The sequence below is a fragment of the Tasmannia lanceolata genome, unplaced genomic scaffold (genome assembly GCF_043159265.1).
Source record: "Tasmannia lanceolata isolate RefF3 unplaced genomic scaffold, GAP_Taslan_0.1 ptg000006l, whole genome shotgun sequence".
Taxonomy (NCBI): Eukaryota; Viridiplantae; Streptophyta; class Magnoliopsida; order Canellales; family Winteraceae; genus Tasmannia; species Tasmannia lanceolata.
This window is the reverse complement of record NW_027518683.1, coordinates 50,281,085-50,303,528: the sequence shown is the minus strand read 5'-3', so window position 1 is coordinate 50,303,528 and position 22,444 is coordinate 50,281,085. Positions and strand designations below refer to the sequence as shown.

Sequence of the window (22,444 nt, the reverse complement as noted above, 5' to 3'; positions counted from 1 at the left end):
TTATAAACCACTTAAGCGCAGTTAAGCTCCCTATGCTGCAACGTAGGAACGCTTTTTTCAAAATTTAATATAATTTAATCTTAAACATTTAAAATATCCTGAAGGACACGATGAGACACCTAGAGGCACCGCTTACAAATATATATATATATATATATATATATATAGAGGAAAGTGTTTCTACTCGGTCCCCTAGATAAGCTTATCTACTCCTCCCTTTAAAAAAATACAGTGGGCCCACGCTGTTTGGATGATCCAAAGCATTCATTTGATAGGTCTTAACATAGATAGGGTGTGCCCCAAAAATCAGCACCAAAGGGTCATCCTAGCCCTTCGTTTTGTTGGGCACACCGTGTCCAAAATGGACGCATATAAACATGGACGTTTATATGTGTCCATTCTGGGCACCACAAGGCACTACAAAACAAAGGGCTAGGATGACCCTTTGGTGCTGATTTTTTGGGCACACCCTATCTATGTTAAGACCTATCAAATGAATGCTTTGGATCATCCAAACAGCGTGGGCCCACTGTATTTTTTTAAAGGGAGGAGTAGATAAGCTTATCTAGGGGACCGAGTAGAAACACTTTCCTCATATATATATATATATATATATATATTACAGTAGGGAAGACATGATTTGATTATCCAAACCATTCATTTGTTGGGCTCCCAACCTGAAAACTATCTCCATAGGATCATCTTAGCCCTTCAATCTGAATAGGTATAGCACATTATAGAAATGTCTACAGATCCAAGGGTTACAATCATCCTATGGCGATGATTTCAGGGGATGACCTATCTAAGTCAGGCCCCAATAAAATGAATGGTTTGGATCATCAAACCATGTGGGTCCCACTATGATATAATATAAAAAGCCTTATCATGAGAAGCATAGACCTCACTCACATGACCTCATTATGATAGAAACCCTCTATGTAAATTTTCAAATCTTCTAATCAAATGATTATGAATGTTCAATTGAATTAAGTTTCAGGTCACATTCTTATTTGGTGGAGTTGCCTTCCAATTAGCAGTTTCCAATCATGCTAATGTCATGTGAGTGGGGTTTGATTCCATCAAAATTGATCTTTACAAAGTAAGATTATTTTAAGTTCATCTTATTTTCAAATGGATCATTGCAGCCCTTTTAAGCCATCAATTGCATCATTTCTAAAACTATTATAAATATTATTTGTAACATCATATTTAACTTCAAAACTATTTGCACATAAGATTAAGATTTAAAAATTTGATAATCTATGTATGGTGATCAGGTCTATGAATATTGTTGGCCTTGACATGTCCGGCCTATTAAGCTTGATCCAAAGGGATGATTCTAGGTCAGGCTGAAGATCTGAGGGCCGCGTGTTCAATCCACACGGTACCGCATGCCAAGTAATGTTTGATTAGGTTCGTCACCTTTCCGACGTGGATTTAAGTTTTTCTATCTTGTAATCCTTTCTATCTTAATAAATTTGGTATTTGCTTAAAAAGAAAAGGGATGATTCAAAAGATGCATTTAAGCGCCCCCCCCCCCCCCCCCTCTTTTTTTTGTATACTTCAATCTTGTATGCAAATGAGATTTCCAATCAGGATAAGACCTTAGCCCATTAAGTTCCCTATGGTGGGCCACCAAATCAACAGTTCTGGTCACCAAGCACATATTCCATGTGTGCATTGGATCATAGTTATTTTCAGAGGGAACCTCACATTAGGATTGGTGTCTTCTTTCCAAGCAAGTAGTATCTTCCTTATATCTTCTTGAAACCTAATCCATATTATATAGTGTTATAGCTCATGCAAAGTGAGGAGAAAAGTATATAGAGAAGTTCCGCTTGGACGTCGAGTGCTCTCTGGTTTGATCTTTCATGTTGTAAGCATTGAGCATGTAGGAATTAGGTTATATGATTTGGTGTGAGCATTTTCACCTCTCGTTTGCATCTTGTGGGTTGTTGCTTGTTTATTTTCATTGTATTTGTATCATGTGGCTGGATTGGATTTTGCCCATCTGTTGTTCTAAAAATCTTGTGATCTTCATAAGTTTACATGCATATAATTTTTTGAGGTACCCGTGAATCTTGACACCTAAGACCCTGTTCCTATTGAATTTTCAATTTTCAAAAGGAGCAAAGCCTAAATAATTATTTAAACTTTTTTTTTTTTTATCAAAGAAGGTTATGAAAATAGAGAGTTATCTCTATATAATTACACATATCATGTGAATATAAACAAAAAATCCATCTTTTTCATATAAGTATTGAGAGAGGAACAGTTACTTGAGTTTCACTCCATGTGATATGCGGCTTATGCTTTACTTCAAATCCCTTTTCCCATCCACACACCGTGCCTCTGACAAACTCCTGGAGAAATGAAAGATACTGTGATTCTATCTACTTTGCCTTTATTTATTTTTGTTTTTGTTTTTGTTTTTGTTTTTTCTTCTCTCTCAAATACCTAATATACCCATGTTTTCTTTTGAAATAACAATGACACCCAAATACTATGTGAAATGACATGCATGGGACCCATTGAATTGGTATGGGTCCCACAACTGCACCAATGAGAGCAACATTCTACAGTTAATTTGAGATGAGACTTTGGTGGACTCTTAAACCAGCCAATCAAGATAATTGGGTTACTTTCATCCTCTCCTCTCTTTTTTTGAAAATTTGGGCCATATGAGTGGATCTGTAGAAACCATGGTTTAAAATTTCGGTTTCGGTAATTGTTTCGGACCCCACCGAAAACCGAAATTTCGGAATTTGGTTCGAAATTCTGGACCGAAATTCCAAAATTTCGGTCGAAATTTTGTAACACTTTTTTTTTTAATAAATAATGCCATTTAATTGAAATTTTGGTTCGAAATTTGGTAAATGGCAAAAATGTAATTTTGGAAAATTTTGGTTTCGGCCCCCACCGAAATCCGAAATCCGAAATTTTGGATTTCGGAATTCGGTCGAAATTTAAAACCATGGTACTAGAAACATCCCAGCTCGGACGACCCATAAAGAAATGTAACCAACTTTTATTGGAAAAAGCAACCCCAAAGATTTGGGTCCCACGGTTGCACCAAGAGCAACATTCTACAGTCAATTTCAGATGAGACTTTGGTGGACTATTAAACCAACCAATCAAGATAATTGGGTTACTTTCATCTTCTCCTTCCTCTTCTTTTTTTTTTTTTTTTTTTCCTTTTTTTAGCTTTTATAGATGTTGTGGAAGCCTATTTGTGGGAAAACATGTAAAATAATAAACAAGGATTTTTTTTCCTGTGATTTCTAGCACTATCTCATGCTTTTCTCACTCATCAGCCTCTTAAATCTCTCTCTTATCAGCCATGTATGCCCCTCTTTCACTCAGGCTAAACAAATATTCCATGGATTTTTTTTGTCATGGTTGTCAAATCTGGAATCAGTTTCTTCTGAGGTAAAACAAATTTACAACCATTTTTAATTGGTATGTGGAAGAAAATGATGATCGTTTGAGAAGATTATTTCTGATAATAAATCTGATTAAATTGTAATTTGAGGGTCTGGATTAGAGACCAACTGTATGTGAGGGGTTGATGAAGGGTACATGTGCCTATGCCCAAAAAAAGGAGGCAGTTTTATAAAGAAGTCACCCTAAATCTTACATATTTTGTAAAAATTATAATTGAGCACCTCCTTTTTACATAATTCAATGAGTAAAATACCTTTATTTTGCACTTGCAAAATCTCTGTGCACAATATGTTCTTGCAAAATGATGATGCAAACTTTAGAATTACCATGAAAATATGTGTACAGACTTACTATAAAATTCTGTATGCTCCCCTTTGGCTTTTGCATTTCATATAGTTTTGGTTGATTAAAGATTTCATGTTTCCTTAGGTAAGGGCATGTTCAGAATTAAGTAAGAAAAAGCAAGGATTTAGTTATAATTTGTAAGGATATTCTTACAATATGAAAGGTTTGTAGAGACTTCTTTATAAACCCCTCCCTCCCAAAAAAACAAGGTAGGGTTAGACTAATGTTGCTTTAAGAGAAAAGGAAGAAGGTCCCATTGCTCATGTGTGTTTCTGACAATGTTCTTTGGCAAGCATATCTTAGAATGCAATTTAGTTCTTTTCTTTTTTCTTGTGGGAAATGATATATTCGTCCCCTTACAAAAGGAAGAAGGCCACCCCCTCGAGTGTATTATGACAACTTTTTTTACACTACAAGGGGTGGGCCGAGGAAGAAAAAGGGCGAATTTATCATTTTCCTTGTTAGCTCTTTTGACACATACACACAAAAATTCTTTAATTTTTGTCAGGTTGTGTGATTGAGACAATTACACTTTTAGCCAATGAACAAGCAAAAAATGCTATTTTAGCCCGTGAACAAGGGAAAATTTACACACATGTCGACATGAAAGACCAATATGAACAAGCACATACTTGGAAGGATCGATCAAGCTAGTGGAGTAGATTTAATCATAGAAAAGACAGTGCAAAATAAGCAATGAGAGAGAGAGAGAGAGAGAACAAGGAAACAACCCGACATGTGACTAATGGGACAAAGTCCTTGACATAGAAAAATATCCATGCTTAGATGCTCTGTTTGGATGCCGGTAATTCATTGGGAGATCTATATCCCTGCGGTCAAAGGGAAGATCTAAAGCAGATCAGTCAACGGGGAGATTAGGGGTGGAAGAAAGAAACATTGTTTGGTTTGTCTTGCAAATATTGGGGGGATTTGGGATAAGGGCAAAAAGATCTCCTCAAGATCTTCTCCACAAATTTCATCGATTTGAAGAAATTTGGAGAGAAAATCTCGAGAGCGCCACATCACCGACCGTCGCTCGACAGCTCTAGTGGTCAAAGACCTTAAAAGGCAACCAAACAATATAAAGAAGATCTAAAGAAGATGTTCTCCCCTCAATCTCCTTAAAAATAGGCAACCAAACAAAGCATTATTTTCATCAATTTGAAGAAATTTGGAGAGAAAATCTCGAGCGCGCCACATCACCGACCGTCACCCGACAACGCTAGTGGTCAAAGACCTTAAAAGCCAACCAAACAATATAAAGAAGATCTCAAGAAGATGTTCTCCCCTCAATCTCCTTAAAAATGGGCAACCAAACAAAGCATTATTTTCATCGATTTGAAGAAATTTGAAGAGAAAATCTCGAGCGCGCCACATCACCGACCGTCGCCCGACAGCGCTAGTGGTCAAAGACCTTAAAAGGCAACCAAACAATATAAAGAAGATCTCAAGAAGATGGTCTCCCATCAATCTCCTTAAAAATCGGCAACCAAACAGAGCATAAGGGAAGAATTGCAAGAAAAACATTTCTGATGGTAATTTATTTATTTATTTTTTCTTGGGAAGCCATTGTACGATATTCTGCTTCAACAAAGAATCGGGATATTGTGAAACAATCAATTACTCCATATGGTAATTGGTTGTTTCACATGGTATTAGAGCTATTGCCTCACGGCAGGTCTTGAGTTCCAAACCCAACAACTCCTTGATATTAAAAAAATCCACGCGTATGACCAACCCAAAAAAGAGGGGTCACATGCAGGGCGGAGCTAGGAATTTACATTTGGAGGGGTCAGACTAATTTACACTTTGCCTGCATTGGTCATTAGGAAGGCCCGCTTACTAACTTTTTGTAATAATTTCTGCACATATCAGTACTATAAAAGAGATTTTGCATGTCATTGGGGGCTGTGGCCACCCCACGCTATGTGTCCCTCCGCCCTCGATCACATGTGAGGAGGAGTGTTGAATTATAAATGATTAAATAACACGAGCTTTAACAGCTTAAGTTTTTGGAGTGACTGGTTGTTTCACAGTAATTGGTTGTTTCACAGATACTATAGTTCGCTTCATAGCTTTCCATGAAATCAAGCAAGTTCCAAGGAGTGTATGGTAGCTTAGCTGGTTGTAGAACATTGTATAACAACTGGCCCTGTCTGAATCGCAAAAAGCCTGTAGGTACAATGAGTTATTAGCTAGCATGGAGAGGCCTTGCCAAGCGATTTGAGGTAGCATGGGACTTGGAGAGAAGCTTCGATGTGAGGCTTTCGGGATTGATGCATGAATTGACTACGGATATGAACATGGTACACAGTATCTAGTTTATTGATGGAGAGGTAAATGAGGCGACCAATAGGTAATGATACAGAGTGAGATAAAAATAGAGTTCACCATCGATAGAAGCATAAATTTTGTTCCACAGGAAAAGTTACGGTCGTGCACCAAGTAAACCCATGTTTTCTAAGATTTATAGGGTACATATTTCTCTTGTGAAACAACTGTCTTGGTGCAAACTAGCAACTTCAATTTCCAAAAAAATACTTGAGGGGCCAAGGTCTGTTATGTAAAATTGGAGATTAAGGAATGCTTTGAGAGTGTCAATGACTTGGAGATTGTTCTCAGTGAAAATGATATCATCAACATAGACAACTAACGTTATGAAATTTGATGTAGCATATATGTCGAGTGAAGAGGGAGTATTTGCCCATACGGGTGTTGGCTCTTCCGGATAAGTCACGGGTTTGCTTCCCAGAGACTTGTGATCCAATCCACCCGGGATTACCTGATGCACGTGGTTTATGGGCGATTGCGCGCATCCGTATGGAATAGTCCTACTTCCAAAGGGGGTGGGGACACCCTGTGTTACCAAAAAAAAAAAAAAAAAAGGAGTATTCTGAATTGTATAAAATTAGCTATAGTAAGGGCCATGAAGAATTTGGCAAACCATTGTCTAAAGGCTTCTTTAAGCCCTAGAGGTAGGTTTGAGAATAGAATACACAACTAAAGCAAAGAAGGTGAGGGGGGCAAGCGACTATATGAAATGAAGTTACAAAATGGATCATGAACACCTTATATGGGACCTATTGTTGAAAAGGACAAGGAGTAGCCTAGAAATGTGGGGATGTGGTGGACACCATCAGTGCTAGTCAGTGGGGCTATGGGGTTGGCATGGTTGTCTTTATTGACAGCAGGTGGGCCCAAATAAGATGATTTATGAGACACGTAGGGAAGAGACGAGTGCGTGCAAAAGAAGAACGAGGGCCCTCAACCATGAGGTCGGAGGTTCAATCCTAGCTTACATATAAAGAAAAGAAAGGAAAGAACAAGCGGAGAAGGGACAAGAGAACTGTTGTTGCTGTATGGAAAAAATGGTTTCATGAAATACGAAATTTCGACTAGTGAAAATAGTCTTGGCCGGTTTGGAGATCAAATATTTGATAGCCTTTTGGCCAAATTGGTAACCAAAAACCACCCTTGTGGGCCCGCAGGTTGAATTTGTCAAAATAAGAAGTAAGAATGGTTGAATATCCTTAAACGTATGTATATGGGTGGTTTATGAAAAAGTATTTCATACAGTATTTTTGGTAACAAAAGGTGTTGGAATACAATTAATTAGGTATCCATTCACCCCAAAATAAATGGTAAATTGGCTTGAAACCTTGATGCATGAGCTATTTGTAGGACAGGTCAATATGTTCTTTCTGCAACATCATTTGGTTGTGGAGTGGCAACACATCTATCTTATTGAATTATACCATGGATCTAAAAATATTGCGTCATGTCATTGGAGAAAAATTAGTTCTATTAACTATGTATGTTTGCTTGATCTAATAATTGAAATGAGTATTAAGTAATGATGATCAGATCGAATGAAATAAATGAGTTTGACATCAGATTTGAGATGCAAAGGACACACCAAATGAATCAAGAGAAATAATCCATAATAGCTAAGGAAACAACAAATATCCCAGTGTGATGTGTTGAATAACCACCTCAACCATCACAATGAATCAGATCAAATCAAGGGGAAGAACTAGAACTAGAAGTAAATGGTAATCTAGTTTGTTTTGCAAGTGGACAAATTTTCACAATGGCAGGAAGATCAAATTGAAATGTGGCCGGTATGGACCGCGTTAACCTGCCGTCTCCATCCATTCCTGATCCCAGGGCCTCTCACGGCAGCTTCCCTACTTTCCGACAAGTTAGCCGACTCAGGTTCTGACTTCTCGGGATCATCAAGGTCGAATTCAAATTTTGAACTAGGGCCCGCCAAGGCTCCCTGACATTGCCAGGAATCACAACACTATTCATGACCACCTTTTCCGATATTGTCCCCATCGCCGGCGAACCCTTGTCCACGGATTTGGATTCAAAACCGACAGAAAGTAGTGAATTGTCTTTACTGCTGGATTCCCCCACTACCGACATCGCCAGGCTATTTATGCCTCCTTTGGAAACCACCTTAACTCTCACCGAATAAACAGAAGAATCAATTCTTAAACTCAGGGAGGAGGGCATGGACTTCCAGAGGGATGTCATTACTAAGGTTGAAGCATAAGTCAAACAATGATCATGATTGCCATAAAGCTCAGTTTGAAGGACCTGACCCAGGTGATTTCCAAGAATCTCCACGATTGCAGAGGCCCAAGCGTGAAGGGGAATATCGTAAAATCTGACCCAGATAGTTCAAGCGCCAATATTATACGCCAGGAACCAAGGTTTCAGAGAGGAGAGATACTCACCCCGCATCTCTCCACCCCGCCTCAGAATAGTACTAGCCTGGCGCTCTGTTTCAAAACAAAATAAGACATCCATGGCATTAATAGAGAAAGGCTTTGGAAGATCGTGAAGGTTCCATTGTTTTTTCGCCCATTCCCACACATCTTCAAGCATCATGGACCCTGATTTAAGAATTAAAACTACCAATCAGGCATCTCTTCAAGTATCCTTTCCTTTCCTCTATTAGACTGCCTGGGATATCAATTTCTAAGGCACCGTTCTTGACCGCCCCTGCCGCGGGTATCGTAGGTCTCCATATTAAATTAGAGTTATTGCTACTCTTAGGAACACCTACTTTATTTCTCTTAGTCGAGCATTTTCTACAAATAGATCGGGTTCCAAAGTTTCAGTAGTTGCAGTTTGGACACATCCAATCACTAGCATTTGCCGTTGTTCGTCTCTTACACTCAGTAGGCTGATGACTCGGGGCGCTTCTAGGCCCAAAGTCCAACTGTCGCCCCTTCGTGTCTTTGTTCTCAATGCTTCCCAGGGATCCTGAATGTGATCTTGGACCAGCCCAACTCGGACTAACCACTTGACCATGGGCGAATATCAATCTCCGGCAACAGGGGTTAGAGATCCCCAATGCTGTGTTCTCATATTTTCTTTCCCTTCACTTTTCTGCGGAAAACCCCCTTTTTTTCCACGGAAAACTGGATTTTGGGTGTTTCGTTGTTTTCCGAGTAAACTTTTTTAAGTGACGTGGAAAACCCAAAAAAATTACGTGGAAAAAACGTTTCCGCGACTTTTGCGTGCAAAGTTTCCGACCTTTTGCATCGGAAAGGGGTTTTTTTCCCCGACTTTTCCCAGGCCTTTTTCACTCTCTCGACTATTCTCTGCCCTAGCTCTTCCACCCAAAAGGTCAAAACTCTCCCTCATCTTCGAGAAGTCTCCCCGTGGCCCGCCGGCACGACCACCTACACTCGTCCGGTAAGTCCCTTCCCCTCTTCTTCTTCTTCTTATTCTTCCGTCTTTTTTTCTTCTTCTTCAACCATTTCTTTTCTTCTTCTTTTTTTTCCACTTTTTTGCCCTAACTAGACCTCCATTTTTATTTTTCTTCTTCGTTCTCCTCCTCTTTTTTGCCCTTCTTCTTCAAAATCATAAATATGAGGGTTTAGGGTTTCAACAGTCCCCTTACTGGGTTAGGGTTTCGAATTTTTTTCCTCCTATATTGATCCACATATCTTTGTTTCAAAAAAGCTCTATATGAGCTTTAGATCTTTGCAGGAATACATTTGTTGTTCCAAACGGATTTTGCAGGAATACATTTGTTGTTCCAAAAAAGGAATACATCTTTGCAGGAATACATCTTTTCTTCAGGAATACATTTGTTGTTCCAAAAAAGCTCTACACATTTATTTTTTGGTTACTTTTGTGCCCTTCATTTTGAAAGTAATTTTCTCTAATTTTTAAAATGAAAGTTCGAAACGGATCTCTTCATGATTTTTTGATACTTGATTAAGTTCATTTGATACTCAATTGATTTTAACAATTTGAACACTTGATCTATTTGATTTTGGGTGGATTTAGGATTCCACAAATATGATTTTTTCTTGTTATTCATGTTTTTTTTCTCCTTCTGCACGTAATCACCCTATTGAAGTGATGGGTATTTTGACAGGGCGACATGATTTGTTCGAGGAATCCCTGGTTGTTTTTTGGGATGATTAAGCAACTGGGCAATGGGCCTGCTCAATAGGATCTATTAGCATACATATGTAGTTTTTATGTCAAGTCTATGTTGGTTGACTGATTTATATCTTGGCAATTCTATCTTCGCAACTCTATATTTGTGACAATTTGATTGGCATTGTTATTGTTCAGCTTCTGTTTGTCATGATTTTCTTATTTTGATTGACTTTAGAGGGTTGGACCCACTTATTTTAGACTAGGTTCTATGTTGGCATAATTCTGCATGTTAGTTCTCACAGTTTCTGTTTAAACGTATATTTCTGTAGTTTCTGTTGAGTTTCCCTGTAATGAAAGGCATATTTTTGTAGTTTCTGTTACTTTATGTGAGATTTATGTGCAAAGAAACGCTCATCTGGCAGGTTTTTTATGAGGTTTCTTTTCCTTTCACACTTTCCTTTCTGCCACATCAGTTTCCCGACGAGAGAACTGAGCACAAGGAATCAAATATTTCCAGAGTTGAGTAACCTCCATCAAGACAAGCTAGAAATAGGCCTGATAATCTCTCAAGATTGAGAACACAAGGGCATAAGAACGATTCGGGTGGGAGATCAGTGTCAATAAATCTCGGAGGGCTGGATCGACGGCTACTAAAAAAGTTCCTGATGATCATCTTTTTCGGAATACACTAACCGGGGGATAAATCTTAGGTTTGGACACAAGAAAATGCTCAATTTAGGGTTTACAGGTTTTGATCCAGGTTCTAATATAGCAGATCTAGGATTTGTGAAGCTTCAATCAAGGGTTAAAGGTATGGAAAGAATAAATCTGAGGAATAGGAATACAAGTCTAGGGTTTGTAACTTTGGATCTAGGGTTTTAGAGAACTTTGAGTTAGGGTTTGTAGCTTCAAAGTGATGAAGATGAAAGGCCAGTGAGGTAAAAAGGTAGAAATGAAGTTAAAGATTTGCCGGCGGTAAGGTATGGCCGGAATCCGGTACGGATTCAACAGGAGAAGATAAAACCCTTCCGCCAAAGCATATTTAACACTTCCAGACAGAGGAATTCAATCCTCTGGTTCAATTTCTTGTCTGTTAGATTTTGAAAACCGGTAGTTTTTAAAACTGAGGAGCTTGCTGGGTTAGTTTATTTGCATGCAGCTTTGTGTGAATCGCTGAGATTATTTCCACCAGTTCATGTAGAACACAAGGGTGCTTTGGAGCCAGATGTTCTTCCCAGTGGTGAAAAGGTTAGACCAGGGATAAGATGGGTTTTATGTTTAATGAGCTTACTCTGCAACTACAGTTGGTTCCCAAGATGGGTTCCTTATAACTTCTAATAACACCCATTTCACTAAAAGCATTTCTTATAAGCACACAAAGTACAGAGGAGATACTTCATTTTATACAGAGAGGAAGAGTAAAAAAGATCAATGGGAGCTGGCTAACAAGGCTTGAGATTGTCGCTCATAACGAAAGCCATTTCCCTTAGAGTCATCTGTAGACCAAATGAAGATTCCATGAAGCTTGCCCTCATTCTTGAGCCTACTGCACGCGCTAAAGAACCCGCCATCCGGAGACAAACCGCCGCTGCCATCGCTAATGAAGCTAGCCAAGACTTTACCCCCATTGTAATTAGAGCTCTGAGTATTGAAATAGCTCAAAAATTGCGTTACAGTCGTCCCCTTATCATACGCGTAGAATTGGAAATTGACATAGTCTATAACATGCCCATATTTCCTCCACAAAGCCAGGTAATGGCTCTGAACTTGGTCATCATCAAAAGGAGCTATAGAAGCAAAAGAGATAACACCATTGTTCTTTAGAGTCGTCACGAGCCGTCCGATGCACTCCGCGAAGGTGTTGGGATCGGCTCTAAAGTGCTCATAGTCAATATCTATACCATCTAAATGATACTGTTTCACGATTCTTGTTAGGGAGGAAACTGCATTTCCAACCCAAGAATCTATAGTAGAAGGGTTGAAATAAGCAGGGCCTCCGCCCACACTATCCCCACCTAAGCTTAAAGCAACCTTCACATTCGAATGCATACTCTTTATTGAACTAACTTGTGATGGACTAAGGTTGCCTGAGTCCCAAAACACATTGAATTTTCCGTTGGTGGGGGAGGGAGAACTTGAAGTTGTGTAGTCAATGGCGAAGGAGAGAATGAAATGGAAGTTGACTCCGGGGTTTATTGGGACATCGGAGAATTTGACATTTTTGAATTCCGCTCCGATGTATTCTCGGAAGAGATTGGAGGGTGGGGCTGCTTGGGTTGTGGAAAGAGCTAGGAGAGCTTGAAGAAGGAAGAGAGAGGAGAGGAGCTTAGAGAAATCCATGGTAGAGACTGCTTTTGTGCTGTGTTTGGACTAGTGCAATGGAAATGGATATGGTAACATATGTATTTATGGAGTTCTGATAAATAGGAAAGTTTTTGGTTCTAATGGAAAGTGACATGTAGCGTGCCGTTTGAGTTGTTCAGAGTGGTCTTATTTATGTATTGGAATGGACACATCTCTAAAATTATTTTTTTCCTTGGTCCTATGTTTGATTGGTTGAAACTCCTCCATTGACCATCTTATCTTCTTATCTTTGGAGATTAAGATTGGCTCATATTTTCTTGATTCTTCTCTGGGCAGCCATGATGCTTGTTCCCTTGACTAATATTTTGTGGAATAATGGTTAGTTCTAGAAGGATTGAATTTTCCTATAAAACAAAGAAAATTTTAGGCCATGTTTGAGTGTTTGACCACCATGAAAAAATATTCCATGGATTGTGGGGCCTGTTTTGAGAGATGCGAGGGAGATGGAGAGACTTGGGAGGGTAAGGGTGAGGAGGGGGGCTTAGCTCTGGACCCCCCTGCTTGCAGAACTATTTCCGGCATACGGAGATCAAATCATTTCTGGCGGTCGGGCTCCTAAGGATAAGAGACATAGGGCTGAAGAGAGAGCCAAGGGAAAGCAATCCAAGCAATACTACAACAACAAAGGTGGGGGAGAGAAGTCCAAGAAGGACTAGTCGAAGAAGGGGAGCCACGACGGGGACAAAGTCAGTCCCATGACAAACCCTTTTAAGTCTTTCCTATGCAAAAGAGAACATAAGGCTAGAGATTGTTTCCTCTTAAAAAGTCAGGAAAAACAAAAAAATCAATTCTAAATATGGATCTTCTTTTCACTATTTTTAGGAATTTTTTATGCTATATCCAGTCCAGCCAACTCATGCATTGGCCCGCGGATATTCCATGGAATAAGTTTTCATAGTTGCCAAACATGGCATTAATAGATTGGAAAAAAAAGGTGCAATGGTAATAGATTTATTCAACACAAGATAACTGAATTTTCAAAGAAATTAACTTTCAATAAAATGTTTCCTTACATCCAAAGAGCCCCTTAGAAAGCCTCTTGGTCAAGGGGCTAGGATCATCCATTTGGAACCCACCAAAAACAAAGGATCATCCATTTGGATGGATTCACAGACATGGCACGATCTCATGGTGACCCACGAGATGATGGTTTTGAGCACCCTACCTGCAAGCCACATGTATCATAGTCTTCAGTGGATGAGAAGGATTCTTGAGCAAATGATGTGTAACTTCAATAAAATTCAAAGGGGAGCTTATGTGTTACACGCTGCACATTCTTGGCTTCTGAATGGGCGACGTACTTGTGTTGAAAACATCAGATTCCATTACTTTAGGATTAACTACAACACTAATAGATATTTTCTATCTATTTTTTCTAAGTACTACTATAACAAATTTACAATTATTATCTTATAACCATGTTATCATTATCATGTTAAAGGAATAAAATTTGAATTGGACTAAATTACCACGCTAACCCCCCCAAGATAAAATTCCCCCCTTTAACGTTAGTCGCTAAGTTTTAAAGGCAAAGAAAAACATTCAAAGGGTGAATTTATCATCAAGCAGCAAACCATTCTCACAGAAACCGTTGAAGGAGGGGATTTTATCTGTTTATGGGGTGGGAAATGTCATTCCCCTAAAATATATTGATGAATCAATGAGTCCTTTTTCTCGAGGTTAGTCAAATCGGACACTGAGATCTCGTAAGAGTACTCATGTACTCACGCGACAGGGAAACTATATGATGAATGGCCATATAAACACTGTATTCATCTTCCCATCCTTGATATTTGTTGGATCAAATATCAAGGGTGGTACTTCCTTTACGTGTTTATACCATTCATCTTATAATTTCTCCATGCAACATTGCCTCTAAGTAATATTCTCTCTCTTTCTCTTTGTCTCTTTCTCTGCCCCCAAAGAATAGGTGGTCAAAGGAAAAATTCAATTAATGAATCTAAGATGCGGATGTGGCCAAGGACAACAAAGAGAAGTGTCTAAACCCTGCCGGAAATCTGGAGCCTTTTGAAAACAAAAATATGAACACAGAATAACTCGAACGGCACACATGTCTCTTTTCTTCTATAGCCCAATCTATCACAAGTCTATAAATACAGACATTTCCATATCCATTTCCATTGCACTCCAAACTCAACACAAAAACAGCCTCTACCATGGATTTCTCTAAGCTCCTCTACTCTCTCTTCCTTCTTCAAGCTCTCCTAGCTCTTTCCACAACCCAAGCAGCCCCACCCTCCAATCTCTTCAGAGAATACATCGGAGCGGAATTTAATAACGTCAAATTCTCCGACGTCCCAATAAACCCCAGCGTCGACTTCCATTTCCTTCTCTCCTTTGCCATTGACTACACCACGTCGGGTTCCCCCGCCCCAACCAATGGAAAATTCAATGTGTTTTGGGACTCAAACAACCTTAATCCATCGCAAGTTCGTTCGATAAAGAGTAAGCATTCGAATGTGAAGGTTGCTTTGAGCTTAGGTGGGGATAGTGTGCGTGGAGTCTTCGCTTTTTTCAACCCTTCTACTATAAATTCCTGGGTTGCAAATGCAGTTTCCTCCCTAACAAAAATCATCAAACAGAATAATTTAGATGGTATAGATATTGACTATGAGCACTTTAGCGCCGATCCCAACACCTTTGCAGAATGCATCGGACGGCTCGTGACGACTCTCAAGAAAAATGGTGTTATCTCTTTTGCTTCTATAGCTCCTTTTGATGATGAACAAGTCCAGAGTCATTACTTGGCTTTATGGAGAAAATATGGGGATGTTATAGATTATGTCAATTTTCAATTCTATGCATATGATCAGGGGACGACTGTATCACAATTTTTGGACTTTTTCAATACTCAGAGCTCTAATTACAATGGGGGAAAAGTCTTAGTTAGCTTCATTAGTGATGGTAGCGGCGGTTTGTCTCCAGACAACGGGTTCTTTAGCGCGTGCAGTAGGCTTAAGAGTGAAGGCAAGCTTCATGGAATCTTTGTTTGGTCCGCAGATGACTCTATGGGAAACGGATTCCGTAACGAGCGGCGATCTCAGGCCTTGTTAGCCAGCTCCCATTGATGTTTTTACTCTTCTACTTTGTATTTTGTGCGGTTATAAGCTTATAATTAATTATTTGTACTTTGTGTGGCTATAAGAAATGCTTTTAGTGAAATGTGTTGTGATAAAAGTTGTAAGGAACCCATCTTGGGAACCAACTGTATTCGCAGAGTTAGCTCATTAAACATTAAAACCTTTTCAATCAAGTCTAAGTTACTTTCTGAATTTCTCACATCAGCTGATAAACTATCAACTGTAGGAAAAAATCTCAGTTACATTGGGGCTTGATGTTCTTCAAGTGTATGCTTGTAAAGCCTCATTGGTCATTCTCAATCCTGCTAGTGGCTGGATTGATTAACATGTGACAAGAAGGATCCCTTGGAGTTATATAGGACCTTAGACAAGGAGACCCCTCTGTTCTCATTGTTAAATTTCTTACAAGCTTTGGCTATCAGGCTGATAGATGGAAAGAGGTTGGGGCTGCCTAGTTAATTTCCCCAGGAAACCTGGTTTTTCCTCTAGACTATAAGTTTTCAAAAATCAGTTGTGGACGCTGTTTGGGGTTCCATGCGAAAGCAAAGATCTAACATTGGGAAAAGTGAATGGATGTGGTAGAACTTATAAGGACTTGGGCACCCTCCCCTTAATAGCTAGCTTTTACAGGTGAGTCCTACTTGGGTCCCACCAAGTGGTACCACAGCCAGGGCATGGTAACCCCGGTATACTCTCGAGGAAGGAGAAAATCCCTCGGAGAAGATCTCTTAATTCAATATACCCTCAAGGATGGAGAAAATCCCTCGGGGAAGATCTCGTAATTCCCACATTGCTTCTACGCAGAGGGGGAGATTGTTGGAGTTCTATGCGAAAGCAAAGATCCCACATCGAAATAGTGAACGGCTGTGAAGGGCTTATCAGGAGTTGGGCACCCTCCCCTTAACGGCTAGCATCTAAGCGTGAGTTCTACGCTGTTCCCAAGAAAAGCTCTTCAAAACAGTTTACCATGTCGGTTATTGAATTGCAGGACAAAGATGCGGAGTCAATTAAGAACTAGTCTTTATATTTTTGGAGGCAGACTTGAGAGAATCTTCTTGCAAGCCATATGATCCTTCTGGTAGGAAACGAAAATAAAAGGCAAAAGTTTATGACGCATAGAGTAATGGTAGAGAGACTGAGAGTACCACCCAGCAGGGGACTGAACAAATGGGTTGTCGCCAAAAAATCACAATCAACAAAATATTAAATTTTTACTGCACACATGGCGCATTCTCATTGTTGGTCTCTCCATCCGTGGTACTCTCGGTCTCCATATCATTTTCCTAATATTAAATTGTTTTGCTTCTGTGATGCTATCTTACCTTTAGCCTTTGTCACATTATACCCTTCTAACATTGTTTTGTCACATTATACCTAGGGCTGCAACTCGGGTCGGGCGGGTCGGGTTTTGGAGAACCCAACCCTACCTGAGAAATATCTCGGGTCGGGTTTTTTTTCGGAAAACCCACGATTCCCAAACCCAGCCCTACCCATGATAAATCTCGGGTCGGTTCGGGTCAGGTCGGGTTTTTTCACGTTGACGTAAATTTTTAAGGAAAATTCTTGTTTGGCAAGGCAACTCAACTCATAGAAGCAGAAATTACACTCACATTACACTTGAATCAAACAATGATGTAATTACACTCACATCACACTTGAATCAAACAATGCTGTAATCAAACAATGTTGTAATTACAATCAAACAATGCTGAATCAAACACTTGAATCAACTCAACTCATAGAAGCAGAAATTACACTCACATACAGTAACAGTGGGTGCGTGGGTTTTCACTTTTAACTTTGGGATAATTACATTTACACCCCCTCTAGTTTCTGACACATCTACTTCCACCCCTATAGTTTAGAACGTGACAAATACACCCCTGTAGTTTCAATTTGTTTAAGGTTTCCCCCCTCAGCTGAAGGTTCGTCCATAGATTGAAGGGTTAGGATGATCCGATGGAGCTGATTTTTTGGGCACACCATATCTATGTCAGGACCCATCAAATGAACGCTTTGGATCATCCAAATAATGTGGGCCCCTACCAGAATCCAAACACTACCAAAAAATCATCTAAATAATGTGGGCCCACATTGTTTGGATGATCCAAAGCGTTCATTTGATGGGTCCTGACATAGATAGGGTGTGCCCAAAAAATCAGCTCCATTGGATCATCCTAACCCTTCAATCTATGGACGAACCTTCAGCTGAGGGGCCTACCTTAAACAAATTGAAACTACAAGGGTGTATTTGTCATGTTTTAAACTATAGGGGTGGAAGTGGATGTGTCAGAAACTAGAGGGGGTGTAAATGTAATTATCCCTTTAACTTTTAACTAACAATAGAAAAAAATGTACATACTATAACTTATGTAACTCGGGTCGGGTCGGGTCGGGCCCCTTCAAACCCGGCTCGACCCGAGATTCATGCGGGCTTTTGAATGCTGAACCCGGTTCGACCCGAAACCCATGAAACCTGAACCCGACCCAGGCTATTTTCGGGTCGGGTCGATGCAGGTCGGGTAAAACCCGGCTCGAGTTGCAGCCCTAATTATACCCTTCTAACATTTTTTTGTCAGCATTTTGGGTAAATGAGGACTTGGGCACAACAATAATTAAAGATTACATGAGCGGGAAATTATATGGTGCCCGAGCGTCAAGTCCTATGTGGCTGGTACGACAAAAGTACAACCCTTGATGTTTGATCCAACAGCAGCCTCTGAAAAAATGAGCTGCTGTCGGATCAAATATCAAGTGCGGTTGTGGGCTCCGGCACCATATAAAAACTCTTACAAGAGCACTCGCTCACATACTGTAATCTTTGTGTTCAATTCATCATGTAAGAACGCTAGATTAGCCGATAAAGAGAAAACAGAAACTAAAGAAGCGTTTCAATACAAAATCCTTTCCATCTACATAGACTTATACAAACACTAGGCATTGAATGAACCAAACATGATAAGCAGGGTCAGTGATAATAGACAAACTGTAATATAATAAAGGAAAAAAAAATTCTACATCCAAGTACAATATTATTATCAAGGAAACCATCCATCTGCTTAGTGAGCATCACCTTACAATATTCCAATTATTTGACTTCATCTAAACAATTTTCTGAAGGTTTGTGTCCAGAGTTTTATATTTTTCTGTGGGATAAAATTAGGCGTCCTCTGGAAATTCCAGGCGACTGAATTTTTGTGCTGTAAAAAAAAATAGTGGCGAACTGAGATTAGTGCAGTCTGCAGGCTGAAATTTTAGAATAGTGAAGTTTCAAGTGTAGGAAAATTCTAGCAAGGTAACAGACTCCTAGGTTACTCATAACATGTTTAAATTTCGGCCGAAATCCCCTTAATAGGTAGATTTTACAGGTGAGTCATACTTGGGTCCCAACAATTGGTACCAAAGCTAGAGCATGGTAACCCTGGTATACCCTTGAGGATGGAGAAAATCCCTCGGGGAAGAACTCGTAGTTTCGACGTTGCTTCCACGTGAAGGGGGGGATTGCTGGTGTTCTATTCGAAAGCAAAGATCCCACATTGAAAAGTGAACAGATGCGGAAGGGCTTATCAAGAGTTGGGCACCCTCGGTCATGAGAGAAGCTCTTCAAAACTGTTTTAGTTATCCAATGTTTTCGGCGACCATGTCAGTTATGGAATTGCAGGACAAAGATGCGAAATCAATTAAGAACTAGTCTTTATATTTTGGAGGCAGACTTGAGAGAATCTTCTTGCAAGCCATATGATCCTTCTGGTAGGAGACGAAAATAAAAGGCAAAAGTTTATGACGCATAGAGTAATGCTAGAGAGACTGAGAGTACCACCCAGCAGGAGACTGAACAAATGGGTTGTCGCCAAAAAATCACAATCAACAAAATATTAAATTTTTACTGCACACATGGCGCATTCTCATTGTTGGTCTCTCCATCCGTGGTACTCTCGGTCTCCATATCATTTTCCTAATATTAAATTGTTTTGCTTCTCTGATACTATCTTATCTTTAGCCTTTGTATTCAATTCATCATGTAAGAACGCTAGATTAACCGATAAAGAGAAAACAGAAACTAAAGAAGCGTTTCAATACAAAATCCTTTCCATCTACATAGACTTATACAAACACTAGGCATTGAATGAACCAAACATGATAAGCAGGGTCAGTGATAATAGACAAACTGTAATATAATAAAGGAAAAAAAAATTCTACATCCAAGTACAATATTATTATCAAGGAAACCATCCATCTGCTTAGTGACCATCACCTTACACTATTCCAATTATTTGACTTCATCTAAACAATTTTCTGAAGGTTTGTGTCCAGAGTTTTATATTTTTCTGTGGGATAAAATTAGGCGACCTCTGGAAATTCTAGGCGACTGAATTTTTGTGCAAAATAGTGGCGAACTGAGATTAGTGCAGTCTGCAGACTGAAATTTTAGAATAGTGAAGTTTCAAGTGTAGGAAAATTTCAGCAAGGTAACAGACTCTTGGGTTACTATAACAAATTTACAATTATTATCTTATAACCATGTTATCATTATCATGTTAAAGGAATAAAATTTGAATTGGATTAAATTACCACGCTAACCCCCCCAAGATAAAATTCCCCCCTTTTAACATTAATCGCTAAGTTTTAAAGGCAAAGAAAAACGTTCGGGTGAATTTATCATCAAGCAGCAAACCATTCTCACAGTAACCGTTGAAGGAGGGGATTTTATCCGTTTATGGCGTGGGAAATGTCATTCCCCTAAAATATATTGATGAATCAATGAGTCCTTTTTCTCGAGGTTAGTCAAATCGGACACTGAGATCTCGTAAGAGTACTCATGTACTCACGCGACGGGGAAACTATATGATGAATGGCCATATAAACATTGTATTCATCTTCCCATCCTTGATATTTGTTGGATCAAATATCAAGGGTGGTACTTCCTTTACGTGTTTATACCATTCATCTTATAATTTCTCCATGCAACATTGCCTCTAAGTAATATTCTCTCTCTTTCTCTCTGTCTCTTTCTCTGCCCCCAAAGAATAGGTGGTCAAAGGAAAAATTCAATTAATGAATCTAAGATGCGGATGTGGCCAAGGACAACAAAGAGAAGTGTCTAAACCCTGCCGGAAATCTGGAGCCTTTTGAAAACAAAAATATGAACACAGAATAACTCGAACGGCACACATGTCTCTTTTCTTCTATAGCCCAATCTATCACAAGTCTATAAATACAGACATTTCCATATCCATTTCCATTGCACTCCAAACTCAACACAAAAACAGCCTCTACCATGGATTTCTCTAAGCTCCTCTCCTCTCTCTTCCTTCTTCAAGCTCTCCTAGCTCTTTCCACAACCCAAGCAGCCCCACCCTCCAATCTCTTCAGAGAATACATCGGAGCGGAATTCAATAACGTCAAATTCTCCGACGTCCCAATAAACCCCAGCGTCGACTTCCATTTCCTTCTCTCCTTTGCCATTGACTACACCACGTCGGGTTCCCCCGCCCCAACCAATGGAAAATTCAATGTGTTTTGGGACTCAAACAACCTTAATCCATCACAAGTTCGTTCGATAAAGAGTAAGCATTCGAATGTGAAGGTTGCTTTGAGCTTAGGTGGGGATAGTGTGCGTGGAGTCTTCGCTTTTTTCAACCCTTCTACTATAAATTCCTGGGTTGCAAATGCAGTTTCCTCCCTAACAAAAATCATCAAACAGAATAATTTAGATGGTATAGATATTGACTATGAGCACTTTAGCGCCGATCCCAACACCTTTGCAGAATGCATCGGACGGCTCGTGACGACTCTCAAGAAAAATGGTGTTATCTCGTTTGCTTCTATAGCTCCTTTTGATGATGAACAAGTCCAGAGTCATTACTTGGCTTTATGGAGAAAATATGGGGATGTTATAGATTATGTCAATTTTCAATTCTACGCATATGATCAGGGGACGACTGTATCACAATTTTTGGACTTTTTCAATACTCAGAGCTCTAATTACAATGGGGGGAAAGTCTTAGTTAGCTTCATTAGTGATGGTAGCGGTGGTTTGTCTCCAGATAATGGGTTCTTTAGCGCGTGCAGTAGGCTTAAGAGTGACGGCAAGCTTCATGGAATCTTTGTTTGGTCCGCGGATGACTCTATGGGAAACGGATTCCGTAACGAGCGGCGATCTCAGGCCTTGTTAGCCAGCTCCCATTGATGTTTTTTACTCTTCTACTTTGTATTTTGTGCGGTTATAAGCTTACAATTAATTATTTGTACTTTGTGTGGCTATAAGAAATGCTTTTAGTGAAATGTGTTGTGATAAAAGTTGTAAGGAACCCATCTTGGGAACCAACTGTATTCGCAGAGTTAGCTCATTAAACATTAAAACCTTTTCAATCAAGTCTAAGTTACTTTCTGAATTTCTCACATCAGCTTCTAAACTATCAACTGTAGGAAAAAATCTCAGTTACATTGGGGCTTGATGTTCTTCAAGTGTATGCTTGTAAAGCCTCATTGGTCATTCTCAATCCTGCTAGTGGCTGGATTGATTAACATGTGACAAGAAGGATCCCTTGGAGTTATATAGGACCTTAGACAAGGAGACCCCTCTGTTCTCATTGTTAAATTTCTTACAAGCTTTGGCTATCAGGCTGATAGATGGAAAGAGGTTGGGGCTGCCTAGTTAATTCCCCAAGAAACCTGGTTTTTCCTCTAGACTATAAGTTTTCAAAAATCAGTTGTGGACGCTGTTTGGGGTTCCATGCGAAAGCAAAGATCTAAAATTGGGAAAAGTGAATGGATGTGGT

General features: G+C 39.5%; 3 pseudogenes; 2 read left to right on the top strand and 1 right to left on the bottom strand.

Annotated features, from left to right (window-relative positions):
• Nucleotides 1-11,529: 11,529 nt before the first annotated feature.
• Nucleotides 11,530-12,664, bottom strand: LOC143878688 (chitinase 2 pseudogene; annotated as a pseudogene).
• A 2,074-nt stretch (nt 12,665-14,738) lies between these two features.
• LOC143878687 (chitinase 2 pseudogene) lies at nt 14,739-15,650 on the top strand (annotated as a pseudogene).
• A 5,290-nt stretch (nt 15,651-20,940) lies between these two features.
• LOC143878686 (chitinase 2 pseudogene) lies at nt 20,941-21,852 on the top strand (annotated as a pseudogene).
• Nucleotides 21,853-22,444: the final 592 nt, after the last annotated feature.